Source organism: Triturus cristatus, chromosome 7 (genome assembly GCF_964204655.1).
Source record: "Triturus cristatus chromosome 7, aTriCri1.1, whole genome shotgun sequence".
Lineage (NCBI taxonomy): Eukaryota > Metazoa > Chordata > Amphibia > Caudata > Salamandridae > Triturus > Triturus cristatus.
This window is the reverse complement of record NC_140590.1, coordinates 1,358,551,102-1,358,575,740: the sequence shown is the minus strand read 5'-3', so window position 1 is coordinate 1,358,575,740 and position 24,639 is coordinate 1,358,551,102. Positions and strand designations below refer to the sequence as shown.

Here is a 24,639-nt window from a genome sequence, read left to right as displayed (position 1 = left end):
CCTCTGTACCCAGTCCTCCAACCCTCTACTGCACCTGGGAGCATTATCTTGTGGACCCCACCAGCCCCTGCTCCCCATGAGGTCATTAAAAATGTGCTTCTCCTTCTATTCATATACCAATGATACACAGATGGTTATCTGCTTCGGTGGCAACCATTGTGACACTTTCTGGTGTTAACATGATTGTGTAACTGCCATTACTGTCTATATGGAATCCAGGAATATCAAGTTGAGCATACATAAAAGGGAGGTGTTGGTACTAGGAAGATCTCAGTCTATCATGTCTACTAATTGTTGACCTGAGTCACTCGCCACCCCCACCCCCCCTTCAGAACTACATCTAGAGTAGGCAGTGTTGGATTTTGTCTCATCCACATTTCCTTAGGTAAACTAAAGTCAGCTTTATTTGCATTAATCAGCAAATTAAAATGACTCCTATTATTTTGAATTAGACCATAGAAATGAGAGTCAAGGCAATTATTGTAGCGTATTTGGTGTGTGTAAAGGCTCTGTATTTGGGAATACCCAAACGACCACAAGTCATCCAAACCATTCAGAATGCAGCTTCTATTCTTACTCTTATGCTGAATTTGTGGACATCGGTCTCTCAGAATTCACTCAAACTGCACTGGCTTCTGATCAGGAAGGGGGGTGACAATTATTTCCCTTGACAATCGAGAATAAAAGCTTTTCTTTTGCTCTGGCTGTCTTCATTCCAATTCTACTTCTCCAGTTCTTCGGTGTACTGGTTTCTTCTTAGTGATTTCAAAAATTTGTCAGGCTCAATACAGGGTGATTTCCTTGATTGGCACACATCCCCTGGAATGAGCTCACTAAAAATCCAACAATGGCTGAGTAATATGCTTGTTTTCAGAAAACTTTTGAAAAAATGGCGCTTCACAAGACAGAGTCATTGTCTGCAACAATTTCCCAGACACTTAATTTTGAGTATCAGCTCACATAAAAAGAAAAATAACAATCAAATCCCATGTTCACATCAGAAGTATAAAAAATAATGAACAGGGATGGCGTCGGCATCACTTAATCTCCGTGCACTTAAAAACAAAAACAATTAACCTGACCTGCTGTAATGTTATTGGCACTTTTGTATAGTGCTCCAATACCTTCCGGTCAGTCGAGCTCACGCTCAACAAAAATGCCCCCAAAAATTAATCTGACATTGTGTAATGTAACGAGTGCTCATGTAAAGGGCTTCAACACCTTCAGGTTCCTAGAGTTCACATTATGTAAACGAGCATCAGAAAAAATTCTAAAGGAGTTGCCCAAGCCTTGCCCTTAACTGGGCTGCAAGGTTGGGCTGTTGTAGGTAAGGTGACCGAGGCTCGCTAAAACTACAAGCAGCGAAGCGGGTGGGGTTTGGGGGAAATCCTCACACTTTGAAGTCAGAGAAAATTAAAGGATCGCCCTCAAAAACAGCATTTGAAGCCTCTGACATTTCATCTCGGTATTTGAATGCACAGCAAATGTATGGAGATAACAAGAATTTCAGCCCTGTTTTCAGAAATGGAAGTCTAGGCTCACAGGTACTGAAAACATTGAGCGCTCTTGTGGAGTGCTCTTAGACAAAAGAAAAAGTAGTCCCTTTTATAATTGCTAAAATGGGACAAGTGGAAACCTACAAGTAATGGGGCGTTGCTCTGTGGGAGTGAACAACCGATGAATAGGAGGGACAAATAGGAAAGATTAACCACTTGGAAGCATGGACACTGAAAGAAAGAAATGAAAAGCAATGGGCGGGCTGTAACCCCACAAAGTATATGCAACATATTTTGAAGAGACAGTGCAAGCGCTGTCTAGACTCGACCTAAAAAAGAAAAGTTGCTGGAGAAAAAAAATCACTACCTTTCTAACATTTATTCTGAGTGCTGCTATTTTTGCTGTTCCTGGCTACTTTCCATAGCAAAGTCTCAAAGCTTATGCCAAAATATTTTATATAATTGAATATGGACCAATCACACTTCTCTGTCATATGCCTATAACTTTTTCCACAGACTAAATGTAGATTATTATTCTCACGCAAGAAATGGCCATCATATCATACTACAGTAGTATGCATCTGTTGGGGCTGGACAGACAGTGGACTATTGTCCCTGCTATGGGTTTAGTACATGGATTGGTAGTGTACCATATTTTGTGAATCCATTCGTGTGGTCAGACCTTTATTCCTGTATCACTGGAATAGATGCCTACTGGCACACACATATAAAGTTCAGCTTCTAAGTGATTTTCCGTATCCTAACGCTAACATTCAAAGTGTATGTTGTGTGTGTGTACCATGAGTGGGTACATTAGGGTGACCAGAATTTTAAAGCCAAAAACGGGGACATTCCACAAAAATAGAAGAAGGACTACAACTTTACTTCAAGCGAGCGCACAGAATGACAGCGCTCCTCAGCAGAGAATTACAGAAGAGGTAGTAAGAACATACATAAAATGCAATTTTTAAACCCAGTAGCTTGCCTGTTGATTAATCTGCTTTCATGAAACAACTGCTAACTATCCCTGCTTTGTAAAACATAAAAAAGCACCTTCCTCCCTTTTCAGTTGACCCTCTTTAAAAACCGGGACATGAGCTAAATTTCTTGAAATCTGCCGGGACAACTGGTGAAAAACAGGGACCGTCCTGGCAAATCAGGGACGTCTGTCACCCTAGGGTACATGCATGTTACAATTGAGTGAACTCGAGCAATGGAGGATGTGGTATCCATTTTGGATATCCCTAGCCTGGCCTCTTGCACAAGCTGAAGGTGAAATTTTTTCCCAATGACTGGAAGTTTATTTCTTGCATTTCTGAAGCTGGAGGGAGGAGGCCTAGACACTAAAGTAAGATAAGCGGAGCTAAAAGGCTAATTTAGAAACACAATTACCCCTTGTGCTGATGTAGAAGCTGCTGAATAGTCTTTTTGCAACACTGCCTTTTGGGAAATGGTGGAGGTGAAGGGTGGGACTGCAGACTCTGATGTGCAAGGTGAAGGAGACCCCTTAGATGAGGCTGAACCTTTTAGCTTTCCCTGATCACTCGTTCAGTGTTGCTGATGACAGTCAGGTAATGAAAGCTGGCACCACTTTGTGCATCTGTTGTAGGTGCTCCAGTATGTAGACTACCCTGCTCTGAGGAAGATCAGTCTACACAAATTCTGTGTCTGAAGAGCAGCATGTGGTGGACCTGATAGGAGAACCACCACTAACCTGTTCTGAAAGTGCAGTGAGTGGAACAACACCTGCTGTTGGCTTTTACTGCATAAAAATGAGACCCGTTGACCCACTTGTTGTTCCTTTCCTTGTTCTATATGGCAAAGGAAGGGCATGCTCTGCAGACTATTCAGGGGACTGATGTGTAACTAGAGCTAGTGCCAGCCTGACAGACAGTTTTTCAGTAGTGACAGGACATCATCTGAGGCTCCCCCTTGCTGAAGAGCTGTTCATCTATCCTGACGCACCTAGAAGCCAGCATGCCTACTGATAGAAGCAAGGAGCCTTCCCAGCCTGCAGAAGAAGTGATTGTACATGTGCATGCCCAAGGGTCAGTGGGTCCCAGACTCTTAACTGAGATTCCTGTTATGGAATTGTGAAACTACAGTGTGACCTGAGCTGCTGTGCCTGCATCAAAGACGTGGTGAATTAAGCCATTGTACCTATATCAAAGTAGGTGTGTGGCCTGAGACACTGTACCTGCATTGAAAACATGGTATTTCCTGAGCTCCTGTGCGTAAATGGAAATTGTAGAGTGACCTCAGCCGAAGTACCTGCATCAAAGCTGAGTCATTACCAGAACTTCTGCACAACCCGAGACCACGACATGACCTGTGGTCATCAACCAACCAGAGTGGTCTGTTCACGGCCTTAACAACTGACCAAGCCTGGCCTGTATGTGTCCAGCTTGCCCGCACCTGTGGAAATAGAAGCGTGTGATCCAGAACTTGTCAAGAGCAGCTGTTCCCAACAGCCAGGAGAAGCTGCATCACCAGAGAACCACCAAGCAACCACCCGAGTGGGCAGAGAGAAAATGATAACTCACAGTCACCGGGAAGAGGGAAAGCAGGCAAGCCGAGGAGGAACCAGTCGGCCACCTGAGAGTGCCAACCTAATATGGACTGAGATACTCACTGGGTGAGATAACAGAGTTAGTTAGAAAGCTGTGAGGACGCTTCCTGCTGCCATGGATCATTTGAAAGTTCAATGCATCTCCGAGGCAGTTATCAATTTGTTTACTTCCAGTCTGACAGAGGCGCCCCATGACACGTCCAGCACTTACTGCATATGCTCCCCTAAGAGACTGGGACTGCTCTGTCTTTCCCTTACCCTCCTGATCCACCTGTCACTTTTCTCTGTCCATGCCATGCTACCGGTTATCAATCCTTTGTGTTGCCACCCGCCCGATCGATTTTTCCATGTTTGTAGTCAGTCCATGCAGTCCACCGTACTTTGATGCAGGCAGCTAATAGGTTAGTTGAGTGTGCCCTGCAGCAGGTTTCAGGCCACCAATGGTTGGCCCTTCAACCTAATCGCCAGGGTGGATGAGTGAGGAGTTTCCTTCCATTTAAATGGATGAGCACCTACACTGCTCAAGTGGGACATTATGAATTTGAGAGATCAGCATCCCTTGACCGCTGTATGTGCATGCCACATGGCGACTTGGAACTGACGCAAATATTAGACTGACCCCCCCGACTGTCTCCACCAACAGACAGGCAGGGCCAATAACACTAATGAGATACATCAAATAAGCAAAACAATTAATTAAATATATCAGATGCTATACTATGCGGAGGAAAGAGCAATCGAATGGTAGATAAGGGAGAAGCAGGAGACTTCCAACATACACTGGCAACATAACTTTAAAGTTGTTTGCTTTGAATGTATATTTTAAACTAGGTGTGATGACTGGCGACTTGTCACATTCTTTCTATACATAATGCCACCAGATGTTCTAGTGGTTTCTGTGTGTGTGTTATAAGGAGCAGGTTTCTCCAAGAGATCATAGAGAGTGAGTTATAGAAAGACATTGGGGAGCTCCTTAAAATCTCTGGGATAATGAGGACATAAAACTCTGTGTGTAAAAAGACACCATAACACTAAAGGCTAACTAATGCTGAAACAATGTAATTTTGTATCAAATAGCACCTGCTTGAATTTTGTGCTCGAGCTCAACTGATGGTGGGTGGTAAAGCAGGGCTGAAACAATTCAAGTAAACATAATTGCCACCTCTCACTTCCTGATCCAAGTCTTTACTTCATGCTGTGCATTCACACCATGATACAGGCAACCCGCTGCCTACCTAAGGGAAAAACATATAAAGTACCCCGTCTCCAAGGTTCTCCATCTCCTATGGGCGTCAGTCAACCCTGTGCTTCCTGTATCTGGATGGTAGTTCGATTCCCTTGTGGGCCCTGTTTAGTCTTATTTTAATTGCTGTGGATTCTTTATTTGACTTCTGATGACATTCCTGGCCTTCCAGCCTGGTTTCTGTTTGCTTTGTTTACAGTTATTCCTCCCTTCTGGGTTTTTTTGTGGCGGCTTTCTGCTAGTTCCTGCATCTTGCCTAAACTTCTCTAGCTCCCTGCCTGGTTTGAAGCTCGGGTTATGGTTGCTTTTCTGGATCTTGCTTTCAGCTCCTCAGTATGGATGTCATTTTCCCCTTCCTCACCCCTCCATGATAGCAGGCTGGGCAATGGTTAATTTGTGAAAAAATAAGTGCCGGGGTTCTCGTCAGGAGGCAGCTTGCACCAGCTCATTGCTCCAATTAGCACCGCCTATATCAAAACTAACTACTAACAATGAAACCCTACAAGAGGGGAGATGTTCTGACGTAACTGCCCGAGCTGCTGACTTTGGATCTGAGGAACCAGGTTCGAGTCTCGGCATAGGCTCAACATCCTGTGATTCTGGGCAAATCACGTAATCTACCTGTGCCTACCAAAAATGAATGTGCCATGAGTGCCCATGAGAAGCGCTTCAATATCTTTGGGTCGAGTTCGCACTATAAGCGTCAGTGTTGACGATTATTTGCTGAGCTCTGGAAACCACCGGCTCAAATTGAGCACTGGGCATGGGCCTTCCTGGTGTGCACACCCTGCTGGTCATTTGGACAAGGTGTACTTGTTCACTCTGTGACACTTAAGTCCCCATTACTGGCAAACATGTGATTGTCCTGCCTTCTAGGCCTAGTATGCAGAGTGGAATAAACATTATGCTACCTGCTGGGGTGTTGTCTTATTTTCCTGTCATGTTGCTTGTTTGGTTACGGTATGCTCCATCCAACCTGCTGATTTGGTCCAGGGCTATGAGGGGTTTTTCTTATGTGTAGCCTGCCCTTCCCAGACTCCCTGATGAAACTTTGAACCTCTGTCATTAGAAGTGAATACTCCTCTCCAAAACTAGATAGGCAAGGTGTGAACCTTCCCCTGTGTGTGCTCCCTGCTAGGCGTAGGGCCAGGGTGTACCTGTCCACTTAGTGGCACTGGATCCCTGTGGTGCAGCCTGGTATTTGGATTCCCTCACTGCTCTCTGCTTCTGAGTTGACTCTCGTTGGCTACTATGTGCCCCAGTATGTTGGGGGCTGTGTGGTGTTGTTATTGCTGGTCTGCTTTCTAACAGGCTTGTGTCTGGCTATTTATTCTTCTCCTTGGACTGGTTAGGTGGGCAGGGGGGTGGGTGAGTTGTGCATGGGCCCTGCCTTACGTACACAGGAACCTACACTGTTGGAAACATAAGTGACCCCACCACTCTGTCCTCCTAGCTGGTCTTTGGCTTTCCCCGGTGCTTCTTCCTGGGCTTGTGGCCTGCCTCCCTGCTCCCTGTTTGTGAGAATTCGTGCCTCCATAATAGGAGTATTGAAGGCAGTGTGATACTGGTTCTGATGTTTGGCAAGTCCATCACTGGGCTTGGGGATGGAATATGCCTTTTCAGTGTGCTGTTCTGGAACCTCCTGCATTAGTAGGCAGGTGTGTAACCCCACCACCCCCATTTTTGGATGCTGGGTGCTGGGTTGGTGTGTGTCCTTTCATCCATTATCTCTGCTGGGCTTGGGTTAATGAGATTTGCTCCCCATATTTTTTGCTCATGTCTGCCTCTGCGCCCCTCCCTGACTGTCTGCCTGGCTTGTTGGGAGCCTGCGTAGTGGTGGTTCTTATGCTGAGCCTACTACTCTCTGCCTTGTTGATAAGTGTGGGCGTAGGTTTGGATGTGCACTCCTTGACTATTGAGCAGGTTGTTTGGTCTCCCCCCGTGTACCCACTGTGAATGGGGCATGTAGGATGTGAGTAAGTATGAGGCTTGTAAAGCGTGTGAATGCCTGTCGGCATCTTGGCGCTGGCGTTCAGACAGAACCCTTCAAAAAGGCGGAAATCTATTCAACTGAAGCAGAAAAAAGCCAGGTTTTCAGCGGTTTCCTTAATGTTGACAAATCTGGCTGAGCTCAAGGATGGCCGGGCAGTGAGTTCCACCATTTACAAGTGGAGTAGGAAAAGCTTCTACCTCCCCATCGAGTCTTTTTAATTCTGGTGATCACGCCATTTTCGCTTAACTAGAACGAAGATTGCGAGTAGGTAAGTGCCATTGAAAACGTTTTTGAAAGTAGTCAGTACAACCTTATGAAGAGCTTTACGGGGCCTGCATAAGGCCTTAAACTTGATCCGCTCGCCCACTGGCCGCCAAAGAAGATTGACTGATGTTTGCCCTGGCTCTGTATTTCTGGGCTGGGCTGTCTGACTACCCTCCAATTTACTAATTTGTCATTGGAGTGTCTCTTGTGCACTGCCAGACTTTCTCTGAGTGCATTGCTGGTTAGCCTAGTGCTTATAGAGTGGAGCTTTGCCTCCCTGTTTCACCCTACTGACCTACTTTCTTTTTGTTTGGTGTGTGGGTTGTTGATGGGCTGACCCAGATGTTCTGTTCTGTGTTTGGCTTGGGTTGGGCACCTTCTGCATATGCTGTGCCTCTGACTTGATTTCTTTGGCCTCAAAGGTGCTTTTTGTACGTACAATCCACTTCTCTGTTTGGGGTCGCGCCTTTTAATGTGGCCTTTTTGCCCCCACTTTTCTTTCCCTAGTGGTGTTTGGCATTGGGTTGTTCCATATCCTTTAAGCTGTGGCACTGCATGTACCAGAAGTTCAGTACTTGTTCTATGGTGCGGCACGGTATGCTAACTGCCTTACTGTTGGGGCTTATGCGAACTCTCATTTGGGCTTTGTGCTGGTGGTTTCCCCTGGTGGTTCATCTCGGACTTAGCTCTCCTCACTTCATTACTGGGTGTTGGTTCTGCCTTCTTGTCTGGGCATTGGCTCCCCCCCTCCCATTTTGGGCTAGGGGATGGGCTTGCCCTGCTCCCAACCTCTCACTTTGTGGGTCCTGAGGATGGGTTGGCATATTTATCCCAGATTGGCACCTCTTGGCTACTTTCCTTAGGTTTCCTTGTGCCATCTTTGTCTCCTCTGAGTGTGCTTCTCCAGCTCCCTTTTAGATTTAAAGCCTTTGTTTACTGGCTTGTGCTGCTTCTTGTACCTCTGTCTGAGATTTGTATTATTTTCTCAATGCTTAGGGAGCTGGTGTACTGTGGCCTCTGGTTTGTCTTTGGTTATTTCAGTGGGGCTCCTTTTCTTTCTAAGCAGATTTTCCCTCCGTCCTACTTTTTTGCATGCTGTCTGGTGGTGGGCTGTTCTATGCACATATTGTCGAGAATTTACCATATCTGATGGAAGGGTGTTTTTGTTCTGCTGGTGGTGCTTCCCTCTCTCTGTGTTGGGCTGTTATGTTCCCTTTGGCAGGTCTTTTGCTGAGGGTTGTTCTATGCCCCCGCAGGCGTGTTTAGAGTGTTTGCTTTCCTGAGTGGGCCTAACTGCCTTACAGGGGACTGTCGAGGTTTCCATCCATCCTGTCTGGTCTCTCTCTTTAATCTCTCTGAGCCTGTGGGTCGGTGTCCTCAATTGTGGGGTTGTGCGCTGGTATCCTTGTATGCTGGATGCTTGCTCTGCTTGTGCACTGTATGTTTGCTCCTTGAAGTCTTAGGAGTCTGGGTCTGTGGCCCTCTAGGATCTCTGACTAATTCTTGCTTTTCGATGGCCTCCTTCCTTCTCCTGTTGCTGTTTGCCTTTGGGTGCATGAGACGATATGAACTGGCTTTTTTTTTGTTCCTTCTCCACCTCCATACCTTATCTTACGGGGGTGTGTAGAGATGCCTTGCTCATCATTTGGGGATTGTGGACTTCAGGGATACGATCTGCTCTTGCAGTATGCTGGGGTTCTGGTGTTGGTGACGTCGTTGAAGTTCCTGTACTTCCAGGTCTCCACTGCTTGCTTAGTCCTTCCTTTGCTGCTTCAATCTGCTCATTCTGATGGATCCTGCTTTTCTGGTCTCTGGTGGTTGCTCTGGGGCTCTATGGTCCTGATTGTCTTCTGACTGCTGTAACCTTTGTTGGTTCTGTTGTCTCTGGATTCTGCGGGATTCCCCCTGTGCTCCTTTTTGAGATAGGAGTTTGACCTTCCCTGGATTTCCTTTGTCTACTGTTGATTGCCTTTGCGTTGTGGCTGGGGCTCCATATCCCTCTCCCTTTTTTTGGCCTGAGGTTGGCACATGCATTGCCGGGTGCTCCCAGTTGAGCAGTGGGCAGGGACTTCATTTGGTCTTTGTTGTTGCTCTTTGGTTCCTTGCTTTAGGTTCTCTGGTGTTTCTTGGCCCAGTTGCCTTTTATTCTGGCTGGTCTGTGCTTGCCTGGTTTTGCCTCTATTATGGTTTGGTTAGGTGTGCCTTGGTGCATAGCATGCATGCATTTGATTCTCTGGGCTTATTTCCTTCAAGGACATGCCCTGGTAAGATTCATCCTTGCCTTTGTTTAGGGGGTACTTCCCCCTCAGACTATCTTCTTTTTTATTTTTTTTACTCTGGCCTGCCTCTTACCCTGGGCTGTGTCTTCCTTTTCTGTGTATTGGACACTGGTCTGCTGCTTGTTTGGTGACCGTTGGTCTTACTTTTGGCTTTCCCTTTGGTTTAACTTTGCCACTTTGCTTGGGTTGATGTACTTGTGTGCCCTATTTTGTTTGTGGCATGGAGCCCGTTTGTGGCCCTCGCCCTGCAAACTTGAGGGTGTTAGGGATTGAGTTACTTTTGAGAGTCTCTGTCTCATACATGGGCTTTCTAATTTTGTCTTACTGTTCCGGACTCCCTCCCTGTGGGGAGGTTTGGTGACATTCTTTTCTTAGGGCTCTTTTTCTTGCTTGAGCTGGAGAGTGTCTGATTTTTGGAGGTTCTTTGTGCTTGTGTCTCTTGGACCCCTCTGGCTCTTCGCCTGCATTGCTGGCTGTGCATTATTGCAACTGCCTTTGGCTTCCCTGTGCACTTGTTGCCGCTTGTGCGTCGCTATTGTAGGCATCCCCTAAATCTGGGCCACACTAGGTGCGCCCTCAGCCTTTTGAGACTCTGTTTGTTGGCTTGTCTTGGCACTGGCATGTAGGGGTCTTGTTGACTTTCTGGGTTCAGTCCTTCCACCTTTTTATCTGCACTTTGCTCTATCTGGATGGCTACCTTACCAGCTGAATGATGCACCTGTTTTGGTGTGGCCTCATCGCTTAACCCCTTTCCTGCGGGGGTAATTCCCCCACGGTGCGGGGGGCCGCGGCTCTGCAGTGCTCGTGACGAGCTCAGCTCGTCATGACTCACAGTGGAGCTGTGCTCATGACGAGCTCCACCCATTACTCTGATTCTGCTCACTCATGCCAGTCCTTATGAGCACGTCCGCCATCCGCTCCACCGCTATGGCGTAGGATCGTCATCCCACTGCTTTGAGCAGTGTAATGTAAAGGAAATATAAAATGATAATAACTTTTAGTTATTATCATGTTGTTTCCTTCCCTTGCGGGCGGGTGGGTGGTCGGGGATGCTGTGCTCACAGAGCAGGGCAGGAGAGGATTGGTTTGCCCACTCCTAAGTGCGTAATGACTGTTTGGTCGTCCCTCTTGGGCTGCCCAAACTAGTCCTGCGCACTTTCCTCGTTCTCCATGCAGGCTTAATTACAGCCTGTGTGGAGAACAAGCCCAGGTCCCCATTCCCTGGTTGAGCATCGAACCAGGATGCTATGCAGCGTTGTGATTGGTCAGGGGAGCCTGGCTTCTTGTCCGGAGGAGAGAAATGGCTGCAACGCGGTGGTGTGACCGGCGGCAAGGTAAGCGTGTTCATTTTTTAAAATTGTTTTTGTATTTCATTGTGCTACCTCGTGATCATAGCCACCCGCGAGTCATGCTGGCCGCCGCTGCTGCTGTGAGCCCAGCTTTGATCCCCGGCTGCCTGTCATTTAGAGGGGGAGGAGTTTATATTTCTTTTTTAGTAGACAGAAGGGACCTGTCTCGGGCGTGGACTCACCGCATGATGTAAGACCTGAGATGAGGAAGAAGAATCTGAGTAATGGGTTTACCAGTAAGTAATCAAAGCATTACAGCTCAACTCGTAATGGGCAGAGTGGCAAAACTACACTTAAAAACCATTTTACGTCGGGTAAACATTATGGTTTGTCTAAATAAGGGCCTTACAGAAGCTCTTTTCAGATTCTGAGAAAGGGATGTTTAACATTTTCTAGCTGTTAAATGCCACAACTTGAAGTCCAGTAAATTATGTTATTAAAAACAGCAATGAAAATCTTTAGAGCGCGCGTGGTTGTGACCTTTAATGTGTATAATCCTGAAAGCTTCAGTGGATTTCAGGAGGTGTTGACACTTTCTTTCGATTTGCCGTGTGTTGCAGTGCCTCCTTCCAGTGCAGGCCGCGGCTGCTTCATTAGTAATTGGATGGCCCAAACACAATTACAGAGAGTAAATTTAGAAATACTTCATGTCAGAGAGGAGGAATAGTAATTGTGTGATAAGAGCGCTCTGGAAAAGGGCGGTACTGTCAGTCAGGTCCACAAACAGCTTGCCAAAGTCAGAGTCTGCGATGAACAAACTTCTCATGTCAATCAATCAATCAATCAGGGGTTTGGAAAGGGCACTACTCACCTGTTAGGGTCTCAAGGCGTGGGGGGTGGGGGGGGGGGGGTGAGTGCAGCTCCATTGGGGTCATTCGAAGAGCCAGGTCTTGAGGTCTTTCCTGATTTGGTGCAGCGTCAGGCTTTGCTGGAGGTGAAGGGGGAGCTTGTTCAATGTCTTAGCTGCAATTTAAGAGAAGGACCTTCCACCCACTCTGTTCCTGTAGACACGTGGGACGGCAGCTAGGGAGAGGTTGGCTGAACGGAGGTTTCTCTTGGGGGCATGGAATAGGAGAGGCGTTTGTTGAGTTATTGTGGTCCGATGTTGTGGAGGGCCTTGTAGGTGTCAATTTTATTTAAACCTTTATAGAGTTTATTTTGTAAAGCATTCTTTATCAGCAGGGCATACTCTTGAGCATGTGCCAGGAATGGTGGGAGTTACTCGTTGCTCTGCAGCGCCCTGGAGGCCTGCACTGTCGCTCAACCCAGCTACCTTAAGACAGCTGGGTTGAGAGTTTTAAAGTGCGCATGTGTGGCTGGACATCGCACGAAGGCTGGCCAAAAAGACATGCGCACTTTAAATAGTACCATACCAGCCCACCCTCCTCCCTGCTGAATGACATGCTTCTGTCCCTCAGCAGCGGCCCGCACCCATCCCGACGCTCGGCTCGGGGGGTGAAAAATAAAATGGTAATTAATTACCATTTTATTTTTCATCTTTGGGGGGATTTTTGAGTGGGGCGACGCTCCTCCGCTCTAACGGAGGCGCCGCCCATGCTTCTTTATGCCAAGGAAGATGTAATTTTCCCCTTAAAATGCGAGTTCAATATTTGGGTCCAAGCTGAAGGGGGTATGGGGTGACCCAATTGCACAGTCTGTACTATTCCAGAAGCTGATCACATTACTGGTGAGATTGGGTCTAGGTGGAGCTAACGTGCTATAGTTTTTTGATGTAACATGGCCAATTTGATTTATTTTCGAAAGAAAGTTGGGCAAGGGGGCACTTGAGTAGTTGCAGGGCTAGCTTTAGTTTTAGGTATTATATAAGTTACATTTTTCTTGCAATTCTGTTTGGTGCATGGGTCACGGAGTACATTGATACCCTTGACTGCCCAGTTTTCCCAAAAGACAGAGAGGCCATCCATCTTAACTGCATTGTTAAAGGTAGTGTGTCTATAGCATCAGAAACAACACCTTCAGAGTGAAGAATCATTAGATTGTTGACATTTTTAATCGCTAGGAAAGCGTGTAAGGGGAGTCGTGAGACTATGCTAGTTTCTATTGGTAACCATAGCAGACTGTAACATGGTGAGGTAATTAGTCTCAAGGATCCTGGATGCGCTAAAAAGGGTTTTTTCTGTCAGGTAAAGTCTGCAGGCCTCCTTTATTTTTATCTATCCTGAGTTTATTGGTGGATTTTCTAGCCTTTTTGTTTTTCCAAACAAATTCTGACACAAGATTTTCCACCATCATAAAGAATTTTGGTGTAAAGCCTATTGGGAGCATGCTGGTAGGCATGTTTATTATTGGGGCTATCATCATTTTAGGTCTCGCCTAACAGTGCCATGTGCTGTTTGCTGCGAGAGGTATTGTACACAGTAAAGGGCTTGGAGCCTGCCCTTACTTATCATTGGTTTGCTCCATCTTCACTCTTCAATGCTGCCTTTTAATGGGGCATCACAGGCCATTGAGTCAGTTCCATTCCTTCTGTGGAGCATGGACGATGTACAAATTAATTCAACTTAATTAGTAGCCCTCTATTACTCGAGCTATGATTAAGGTACTATTTCTCCCCCTCCCCCCCCCCACTCCCCATTGTGCCTGGTGCTTCCTTCCTATCTAGCACAAACTTGACCTGAAGGTATTGGAGCACTTAACATGAGATCCAGTTATGTTACATTCATGTTAATTTTATTATTTAGGCACTGATACACAATAAACAACCTTACACTCATTTTTGTTGTTGATTTTTTAAGCCCGGGTGATTAGGTGTTTTGCTCAGCATCACAGGATGTTGGGCTGATGTCAGAGCCAAACGTGGCCGCCCGTGCAATTTTACAGCGTTTGGTGCTTTCAGCTGAAGTGAGCCACCCGCCCTGCACTCTGTCATGGAATACGGCACTGCTTCCCCCATAGTTGCTTCCTCATCATTGTTGCTTACAGTCTCCTCTATTCATTAGTGTTTGTGTCCCCTCATGCACAACATTGGTCAAGAAGACTTAAAAATACTAGTCCAAAATGTGCAGAATTTATTCAATGTCCAGAGCAGCTGGAGAGGGGGGCCTCTAATCACACGAGGATCTGTGTTCAAGCCCCTTACTGTAGTCTCTTGCGATATCTTATGACGGAACCCTTATGGATCCTAACGGACACTGTAGAGCTATGATTTAGGTGTCAGAGCGCACTGCCATGAAATCTTTTTTTAGGAGTCTGCAGTTACACGCAGCAGAATAAAGACATGTAATACTAAGCTCCATTTGTGGCGTGGTCATTGGCGGGTACCCCAAGCTGGGAAGACACTACACTGATGACCATCCGACAAGAAGACTAGACTGGTTTTAGGTCACTCTCTTTGGCAGGCTTTGGAGGAAATGGTTCAGACTGCATTATCTTGTATTCCCAGCCAAGCCAGACATTTACAAAACAATCCCTTCAGCAATATATGTGCTTGGATCATGTATGCAGGCATTTAATTATTTCTGTAGTCTAAGGGAAGGGCTAGTCGAACACAGGCGCCCCTCGAAGAGTGTGAGCGTTTTACTTATACCAGTGAGTTCACAAGCAGAAAACTGTACATAACACAGTCATATTACCCCTGCCTACCTATACAGACGATAATGTTAACACCCTACAGCATGGATGCAATAGGTTGCAATAGTGCTAAATCCACAGTCCTAAGGGTGCAGTCAAAGGCTGCACATCCATTATGATCAGAAGTGTCATTATGTATGTGGCACCTTATACTTTGCTATTTACATTACTCCCTGAGGACAAAAGAAAAATCAATTTTCTCTATTTGGCTGCCCATTTGGCACCTGGGTAGCTCTTGGGATCAAAGGGCCCCCATTAACAAGCATTGGTAAAGCCAATAAGTCTCATCGATGTGAGATCTATTGGCTTTGCCAATGTTTCCTAGCTGTGTTGCAACACCGCTGAAAGTAAAGAAAACAAGCATTGGCAAAGCCAATAGGTTTCACCTATGCAAAATCTTTTGAGTTTGTCAATGTTTTATTTTACATGTTGAATAGCAGGTGATCTGTTGAGCAACATGGCTTAAAGTAAACAAAAAACACTGACACGGCCAGCATTGGCCGCATCATAGGACTTTATTTTCTCTTTAAGCCATGTTGCACAGCAGCCACTGCTGTTCAACATGTAAAAAACACACATTGACAAAGCCAATAGATTTTGCATAAGCAAACCTATGGCTTTGTCAATGCTTTTTTTATTTAAATAAAAGAGATGTAGCTCACATACATATATAAACTGATTTTACAGGGCAACATAAGTTATTTGGTGCATCAGATGATGGTGAACTCCAGTAAGAGGGTTCTCGCGGTGCAAACTGTCAAGTGGTGGCGACTGTGGCCAACTGTGCACATCTTAGGTTTAAGTTGGGGTCGTATGGGTGTTAAGTTTTATAATGCAAAGATTTACCCAATATTACTCACTTCCAGTCATAAAAAGCGTGTTTTTTACGTAAAAGATCATCACCTTACCTTTAACAAACTGCAAGTTACAGTGTTGATTGCACTTGTTATATTTTGCCTAGATGCCTTTATTTATGTATCTGGCTTAGCACATTGCGGGGGCTGCGGCTTTATGCGGACTCTTCTAGGTGCTCTCGTCCACAGACACTCAAGCACACACCTCGCAACCAACACGCTACACACACATTTCAATTGAACACACAAACGCTTGACACATGTGTCGACCTCAAACCAGTTTGTAGGTTTACAAGTTAAAGCCAATAAAGAAGAGGTGTTGAGGAAAACTGAAATCAAACTATTGCTGACCTGGCCAATTAGGGAGAAGTCAGAATAATAAATATCTTTTCAGCCAGTTAAGAGCGGCATCGCTCAGTTATTCTGTCAAATGGCTCATTATGACTGGCAATTAGGTATTCTCTTTTAGAGGTATTATAAGGCTGTTACCAGTTCTGGAATGCATTCTTTAAAAGGAGACCTATACAAAAGGTTTCTAAGTGCAGCTTGATTGCTTCTTACTAAAACTATAACATTTCAATGCACTGAATCTTTTAGCATATTTTGCGTCACCTTACTTTTTACTGAATGTAAACTATCTTATACCGTGTCGGCTGCAGGTGACTGAAAGGGCCAAATGTAACGCCCTTTGTATTATCCACAAAGCTTTGTACAATGGAGGTCCTGCATTTTTTCAGAAATCTTTCTCTTGGCATGTGCCTGACCGGAATCTACGATCTGGCACTGCCAAACTATCAGTTGTTCCCAAAATCAGGAAAGCAAGATGGGGAGGCCAAGGCTTCTCTTTTCTGGCCTGCAAGCTGTGGAACTCCTTGCCCCTTGTGCTAAGATCTCAAACCAATCTATCCTCCTTTAGAAAACGGTTGAAGACATGGCTTTTTTCATTCATCTTAAGTAGATTGGTTTTTCTGCTCTTATTCTCTCTGGCAGGAATACTAGCGCCAAGACACCTCGGAAAAAGTGAGCTATTTAAAAATCTTACTTAGAAGTGTAAGCCAATAAACACGGGGTGTTGAGAAAAACTGAAATACAAACTCTTATTAACCGTGGCCAGTTAGGGAGCGGTAGAAGGAATAAATAGCTTTTCAGCCAGGCAAGAGTGGAGCTACTCATTTATACGGTCACAAGAGAATTCTTGTTTACGCATTTATACAGTGAGTAAAAAATAAAAAGCATGATACAAAAAAAGATGGCCGGCGCTGCAGTGAAAGGCATAATGGAAATGCATTTTAATAGTGCAATCCAAAGGAGTAAAGCAAACACAAGAGAATGATGGACGGAGCGCTGAAACTTTTCAGACACTCGGCCCCAGTCACAGATCTGGGTTGAATCCATCATCATTCTTTAGCTCACTTCGCCACCTCAGTTCAGACCCAGCTATATGCAAATCAGTCTTAACCCAGTGCCTCATGGGAACACTCCAGCCCAAACTGCCAAGCCAGATCAAACTGGAATGGCATGGTGAGCAAAAAAACACAATGGATTTAGGCCCAGATCTCTGTACTGGGGTGAATGTATGACATTGTTCTGCATTCTGGATTTATGCCCAGATCTCTGTATGACATTGTTCTGCATTCTGTCCATCAATTGTTCTTTTTGCATGTGTCACCCCCAAGTGGGCCGGGTATGCCCAGATGTGGGTACCTTGCTCTCCATGCCACTGAGTCAAGCTATCCTGGCTGATGAGGGCTGAAAGCCCGAAACTGGTCCTAGGATGCTTGTTTCCAGTCCAGTGAGGACCTGGTCTGGCAATCCGGGCTGGACTGTTCCCATTGGGCGCAAGGTAAAGACTGATTTGCATATGGCTGGGTCCAAACTGGAATGGCATGGTGAGCAAAAAAACGATGGATATAGGCCCAGATCTCTGTACTGGGGTGAATGTATGACATTGTTCTGCATTCTGTCCATCAATTGTTCTTTTTTGCATTTGTCACCCCGAGTGGGACGGGTATGCCCAGACGTGGGTCCCGTGCTCTCCATGCCACTGGAGTCAAGATATCCTGGCTGATGAGCTGAAAGCCCGAAACCGGTCCTAGGATGCTTGTTTCCAGCCTAGGGAGGACCTGGCCTGGCAGTTCGGGCTGGACTGTTCCCATTGGGTGCAGGGTCAAGACTGATTTATGGCTGGGCCCAAACTGGAATGGCATGGTGAGCAAGAAAACGATGGATTTAGGCCCAGAGCTCTGTACTGGGGTGAATATATGACATTGTTCTGCACTCTGTCCATCAATTGTTCTTTTTGAAATCCAAAGGAGTGGCAGCCATCTTAAATGCTGCACTTCTCGATTCTAGCAGAGAATGTAGCATAAGGGCTAGAGGGCCAACCTTGAAGCTGGGGAACAGGGTTTGAATCTCGTTGGGAGGCTCGACATCCTGTAATTCTGGGCAAATCACTTAATTCAACTGGTGCTCATGTAAAGCACTCTGATACCACTGTCTTAAATTGATAAATAAAAGAACGAACAGCAGGAGGGGGCTGGGAACCACCTTCCTCTTGAAAAACATTTAGAAGAAAAAAAAAGTTCCAATGCGGATGGGAATGAGTAGTTAGGCCACTGGAAACTGATAAGAGAAACACAGAAGGGAGAACAGCCTACCACCGATAGAATTGGAGGAAAGTAAACTGGCAAGCATACAGACCAATAAAAAGTGAAGGTGAAGAGATTTCACAAGTACAGCGCAAGCGCTGTGCAGGCAAAACCTGAAAACCTGTGCGACACAGTTACTGGTGACGCCGCGATTTTTTTTTTTTATTACTTTCAGCCATGCTGCAGTGAAGCCAGCGCTGCTGTACAATATGCCTAAAATAATTGACAAAGCCAATAGATTGCATATAGGCGAGACAGATTGGCTTTGCCAATGCTGGTTATTCTCTCCACCCATCCCCTAATGTTATGCGTTTTGGGGACTAATTTGATTATAGTTAGGAACGGATTGTATTTTTGGTGATTTCTCTAGTGTCATCTAAATCTTTCCCAAACCAAATGCCTAAGTATTTTAAGGCTTTGTTTTGCCATTTTAACCCTAGTTGTGAAAGTGAAGGTGTGCAGGGGATATTTAGCGGGAAAACTTCTATTAAGTGAGTATTCCGAGACCTTTGCAAATCTAGAGATCTCTTCCAATATGTGCAGTAGTGCTATCTCTGGTTCTTGAGTGAACGGCGTCAGCGTAAGCCACAGCTTTTTTGGCCCAGGAAGGGAATCCCTTTTATTTTGGTATTGCTTCTAATGGATTTTAGTAAGGGTTCTATGGCTAAGAGGAATACAGGTGGATAAAGTAGGCAACCTTGCCTTGTTACCGGTTTCAAAACAAATGAGTTCGAGAGGCCACCATTTATATGTACACTGACTTTTGAATTTGAGTAGAGAACCAAAATCCTCCTACAGAAATCTTGATCTAAGTTAAAAGTATTGAGAAGAGCTCTTAAAAATGTCTAAGGCTTTTTCCTTGTCAAGTGCAATTGAGACAGCTTGCGATTTTAGGGCCACATGTATGAACACATTTTTCCATAAACACAGAATGGGTAAAACCCTTTGATACATATGGCCCTTAGTGTCTTAGCTTTACCAAGTATCTGCCAGGATAGTTTAACTAACGCTCACCAATCTACGTTTATGGAATACTGATATCCAATTGTGTTGGGTGTATGACAGTACCTTTTTGAGGAGATTTTTGCATAGATATTTCAGTCAATGTTTATTAGTGAGGTGGGTCAGGTGTTTCAGATTTCAAGATGGTCCTTATCCTCTATAGGGATGACAACAACAGTGACATTAGTGGTAGAGCCCTTAATATTACCTGCTGTGGCGAAGTGTTGGAAAAGCACATAGAGTAGATCAAAAATGCTTTGTGTACATGATTTGTGGAATTTAGCTGAATGGCCATCTGGGCCCAGCGCTTCCCCGGCTTTAACGGTATGGATGGCTTTGATTATTTCCGTCTGAGTATTTTGTTTGGTTACATTGATTTTTCCCACTGGCTATATTGTGGGAAATTGAAGGCTGTCTGGATATGTCATGCATATTTCTAGGCCAATGTCTTTGTTAGGACTAGAAAGATCTTCGTAGAAGTTAAAAGCCTCTAGAATTTCTTTTGGCAATGTTCGGTTTTCCCCTCTATTGTCTTTTATAGCTGGAATTGTTCTTACTATACTTTAGATGGGTAGCAAGACAGAGCCCCGCTTTATTTTTTTAACAAACGCGTTCTGCTTTTTCTTTTAGCAGCAACTCATTTGTGCTTCTTTTTGTTCAAACTTTTGTTGAAATCATATTTGAGTTTTTTTAATTTGGGTAGAGCTGATCAGCCTTGTTTAAATTTAGGGGTTTTCAGTTTTTGTTTAGGATTACAAGTTTTTTTTCTATCAGTTTTTATATTTCCTGTAGGATTGGCTATGGCTTCGACTTGGCCCTCAGATAAATACTAGCCCCAGATTTTCCACCCAAAGCCTACAAGCCCGTCTGACTTTCAGTGGACCATTAGGAGAACAGAGATGTTTAAGACCCTCACTTTGGCTCGCTTGCCCCACACCTTAGGCTCCCTTCTTAATGTTTCCTAGCCGGAGAAAAGGTGGAAAATGCTACTGGGTTGCTGCTTGTGAGGGGAGAGGTTATCCCATCGCCTATATGCAGAACACTGAATCAGGGAGTAACTACCACATTGTCTTAGCGATAGAGTCCCAAAAGTGGACGAATGAAGGTGAACTTGTCGTATGTGCATCCTAACTTTCCAGAAAGCTATAATGCATAATGTACAATGTTGGACTAACTTATCCTTTAGTCAGCAAGCTGTCCTGTCAGCCCCCTCTGTATCAAGAATCTTTTTAAATAAAGACCAGACAATGCGATCACCCATTACTGGTGTATGTTGTATATAAGTCAGGTTCCTGAACCCAGAAACTCAATATATCATGAGATGGGATATTCATGACTGCAATGTATATATAAAGGTGACCTGTGAAATGAAGCCTGAAGCTTCTACAGGCATTTGACCTTGGTTGGGTGCCCACTCTCTTACAGGTTCGAGCCACACGCATATACGCCCATGGGTGTTTACCAGGGGCGAAACCTGAGGAATCTGATCTTTGACTCTCACAGTATGCAAAGAGTCCTCCCTTCTCTGACCAGTAGAAGGCTTGAGTCTTGGATTTTGTTCCATTAAGGCACAACCAACCTCCAGGCCTTTCTCTGGATGCTGGGGAGTCTGTGCAGGGTTTTTTGGCCACCCCGGACGACTGAAATATATAATGCTTCCATCAAACCAAAACGCAGAAACACACTCATTGGCGCACACAAGCCACCATGATTGATGCTTGCATTCAAATTCTTTTCCACCCAGAGGCAGAAGAGAGAAGTACATCATGTTCTTGCCAGCATTTTGTTTCTTCATTTGTGGAACTGAGAAAGGGAACCTCAGCTGAGCCTGTCTGGTTAAACAGAGCTCTATGTCATTTACTTCCCTACCCTCTACTAGCACTCTATGTGAAAGTGCGAGACAGAGATATAAAAGAATGCAAATCCTTGCGGCCAATGTGAATGTGCTAGTGTGAAGGGTTGTGTTCATTTAAACAGAAGAACGCGAGGTCTGAGGCAAAAATGAAGACCTCGCCCCCTGGTGCCAAACAAAACACAGAGAAAACAAGCATTTTCAATGCAATAAGTCTCGCTATTGCGAGCGTTTAAGCAATTGGCATTGTAAATGACAATGCCTTTTATTTATGTGTTTTAAACCAAACACATATATAAAAGGCATTGTTATTTTTAACGCCAATAGCTCAAACTCTCGCAAATGCGAGGGCACTTTAATGCTGGCTGCGCCCATTTATTTAGACGCTGCTCACAGTATTTAGGTTACAGTGAGTGGCGTCTAAACAAAGGGGCATGGACAATGTTAAAGTGAAAGTGCATATGGTGTGCTTTCACACAAAGTAAAAATAAAATAATCAAGAAACGTTCCGCACGGCCACTGAAGTGAAAGTGGCCCGCGATATTAATTAAAAAAATAAATAAGTGCGGTCGCTAATGTGAAAACGGCCGCCTGTAAAAAAAATAAATAAATAAGCATGGCCGCTAAACTGAAAGTGTACTGCGCCGTAAATGATATAAGTGAATAAGTGCAGACGCTATAGTTAAAGCGGACTGCGCAGTCATTTATATAAATACAGTAGTAGGCGTGCAGCGCCCTGCGATGCTGTGTGTGGAATAGGGGAAGAGCATTAAGAAAAATTTTGCTCACCAACTTATAAAGCAGGGCATGTAACACCAGCAGTAAAAGGTCCAGTCCTTAAGGGTGGTAACAAAAGGAGACAAGGCGGTACCAAGGAGGGACTAACAAGCCTCATAATGAATCGGAAGCCAGCGTTCACTAAGGACAATGACACAAGCCAATTAAAAATAGGGGCAGAGAGTGGGCGGGGCTTCTAGTGCCTACCCTAATACAGCATGCCTCGCAGACCATGCTAGGCTCGACCTAAAAACATAGATGGGAGTTTACATGAGGTGATAAAAGAGTAGACCTCTTAGAACTGTTATTGATTTTTCCTTATTAAGAAAGAAAAACCTAGCACCAGGCATGCAACATTATTCCAATTGAACAATCTGCCTTACACTCTCCTTCTCTTGTTAGCATTTGCTTCGAATGAAATGAACACTTCTGAACTTACCTCAGGTATATGTTACTGCCATAGTAGCTTTCTACGCATGTGTAAAATAAATGCACATCATATACTCATACCAGCCTCCTTTGTACTATCGAGGAAAGACCTGCCCAGGTTTGTCTGCTAAACTGTAAAAAAAGGTTGAGACCAATGCGATCCTGATAGCCAGCAACCACAAATATATGTCGAGGTAATTAAGATCATGTTAAAAAATATATGTATTCTATAATAATTCGTATTTGTAAAGCGCAAACATATCACCCCAAAGGGTTTCATGGCACTGGGGGCAGTCGGGGAGATAAAGTGAGCTATTGCCCAAAATTGCACGATGCTGAGCTGCCGCAGGCCCTGTGCCCGGAGTCAGCTGCTTTGACCGCTGCGCCACACCTCTCCTCACAAATAAATACTCCTTTTCTCCTATCTAAGTAAATACTCCTATAGTGTTGGCCTGTCCCTACTAGTACTTTAATAGAATTGTCCCATTATAGTTGTAAGGGTCTTTATTGGCCTGTAAAACATAACCAGAGGCCCAAACAATTCAAGGAAACCAATTGCAATTGCCATATATGACACTTAGGGCAAATATCATTCACTCTGGCAGACAAGCGCCAATGTCATCAGTCATAGTTGTGCAAGAAACCTTGAGCGTTGGATCAGAGCGGCAACGAAAGAGCCCCACACACCCCTTAAACATCACTGTGGAGATGGAAACACTTGTAACGCATGAGACACGAGACCCAGAGAGGTCCTCTGATTTCCCGCTTGCTTCGGTCAAGGTTCTTTAATCAGACCATGCGGCTGTGGAAACGCCACAGAGAAATATAAAACTGAAGCCCAACACCAAATATTGGGCGCTTTAAAGGCGTGTCTCGGCTTCGTATTCTTTCCGGGGTCCTGGTTACAAACAACATGGTGTCCACCACCCAGAGATACTGGAGCCACGTGCCATATAAATGCCATCATCATAATCGTGGTTGTTAGAGTATTCCATCTGGGGGTCGTAGTACGAGAGATTTTCTAACATGGTTCGTCAACTATAGATTCTGATCGCTCAGCACTGAGAACTTGTCCGTGGTCCACCTAAGAGCATGTGAAGGGCTTATTGTGGCCTTTCAGGACAGTTTCCGTTTTGACGGTTGCAGAGCTGTCCTTTGCGACCACAGCCCAAGTAATCCACACTCTGGTGTTGTTTAACTGCATATGGTCATTTCTACTAATGTATTTGTTGGCTATGTCCAGAAACCTCACTCGTCTCACAGCCCCACATCACGTGTATAAACAGGCTTTGTTATGTGAATATCTGAGAGTCGATTAAAGTGCATCATTGCTTGCCCTAATCAGGATTGTAGGGATCTCAAGTTCTGTAGATGTGGTTATACTGTATTTAAAGTAAGCAGACCAGCTTAGCATAACCTGCACCCACCCCCGCTCCTCACCTGTCAGTTCTTCCCTGGTCAATAGAAAATTTGTTCTTTCAATTGCTGCAATCAGACGTTGTGGAGTCAAACAGCTCCTTGTTACCTGGTCCTCATGAGAACATGGCATGAATTGCGCAGTCGCTTGTGGTCTGCCCATTGTCCTTCCCAGGTTTTATAGGTCGCCAATCTACCCTAGGTTTGTAAACATCCCACTCCAGCCCCTCCTAGCCACCATCACCATCTTTCTATAGTATTCGAACATGGAGAAGAAGCAGAAATTAAATTCTCCAAGAATTTTGAGTGCAACTCCCTTAGAAGCAGCTCCCTTTCTGGTAAGATGGTGCAGTGAGCCATGAAATGCAGCTGCACAATTCTATGACTGCCAGATCCCCACATTAACCCAGACAGGATCTTACCTGCTTCTCCGAGGGAGGCGTGGATTTTCGCCTGCATACCCACGCAGTCAAATACATTTTAGAAAGCACCACCATTCACTTCAAGGCAATTCTGCCGATCAGTACTAATGGAAGGTGGAACGTCATACAATTTGTGTCACACAGAGCAGATTGCATTCAAACTTGAATCAATCAGAGGCCCAAGTTAGTATGCCCAGGTACATCAACCGATCTGATGTAAGAGGATGCAGGCTATTCTATCCACTCAGATTCTCCTCAGGCCAGGGAGAAGACATGGCACATCCTAAATTATACAACCAGACCCAATTGCTCCACCTCCCCCTACAGGAATGGTAGTTCCCTGTTCTGATCTTACAAAGGAAAGTCAGTGATATACACAGGGACCACCTTTTCAAACAGGAGGCGAGCCAAGGGCTTGAAAGTCAGGGCGAGGAGTGCAGGGGAAATGGATAGCT

The 24,639-nt window shown here is 45.0% G+C and overlaps 1 protein-coding gene across 1 annotated transcript in view; it reads right to left on the bottom strand.

The window, feature by feature from the left end:
- The window catches only part of LOC146812057 (arf-GAP with SH3 domain, ANK repeat and PH domain-containing protein 1-like), a 1,117,518-nt gene that overhangs the window by 623,078 nt on the left and 469,801 nt on the right, over window positions 1-24,639 (bottom strand). The window lies entirely within an intron of this gene.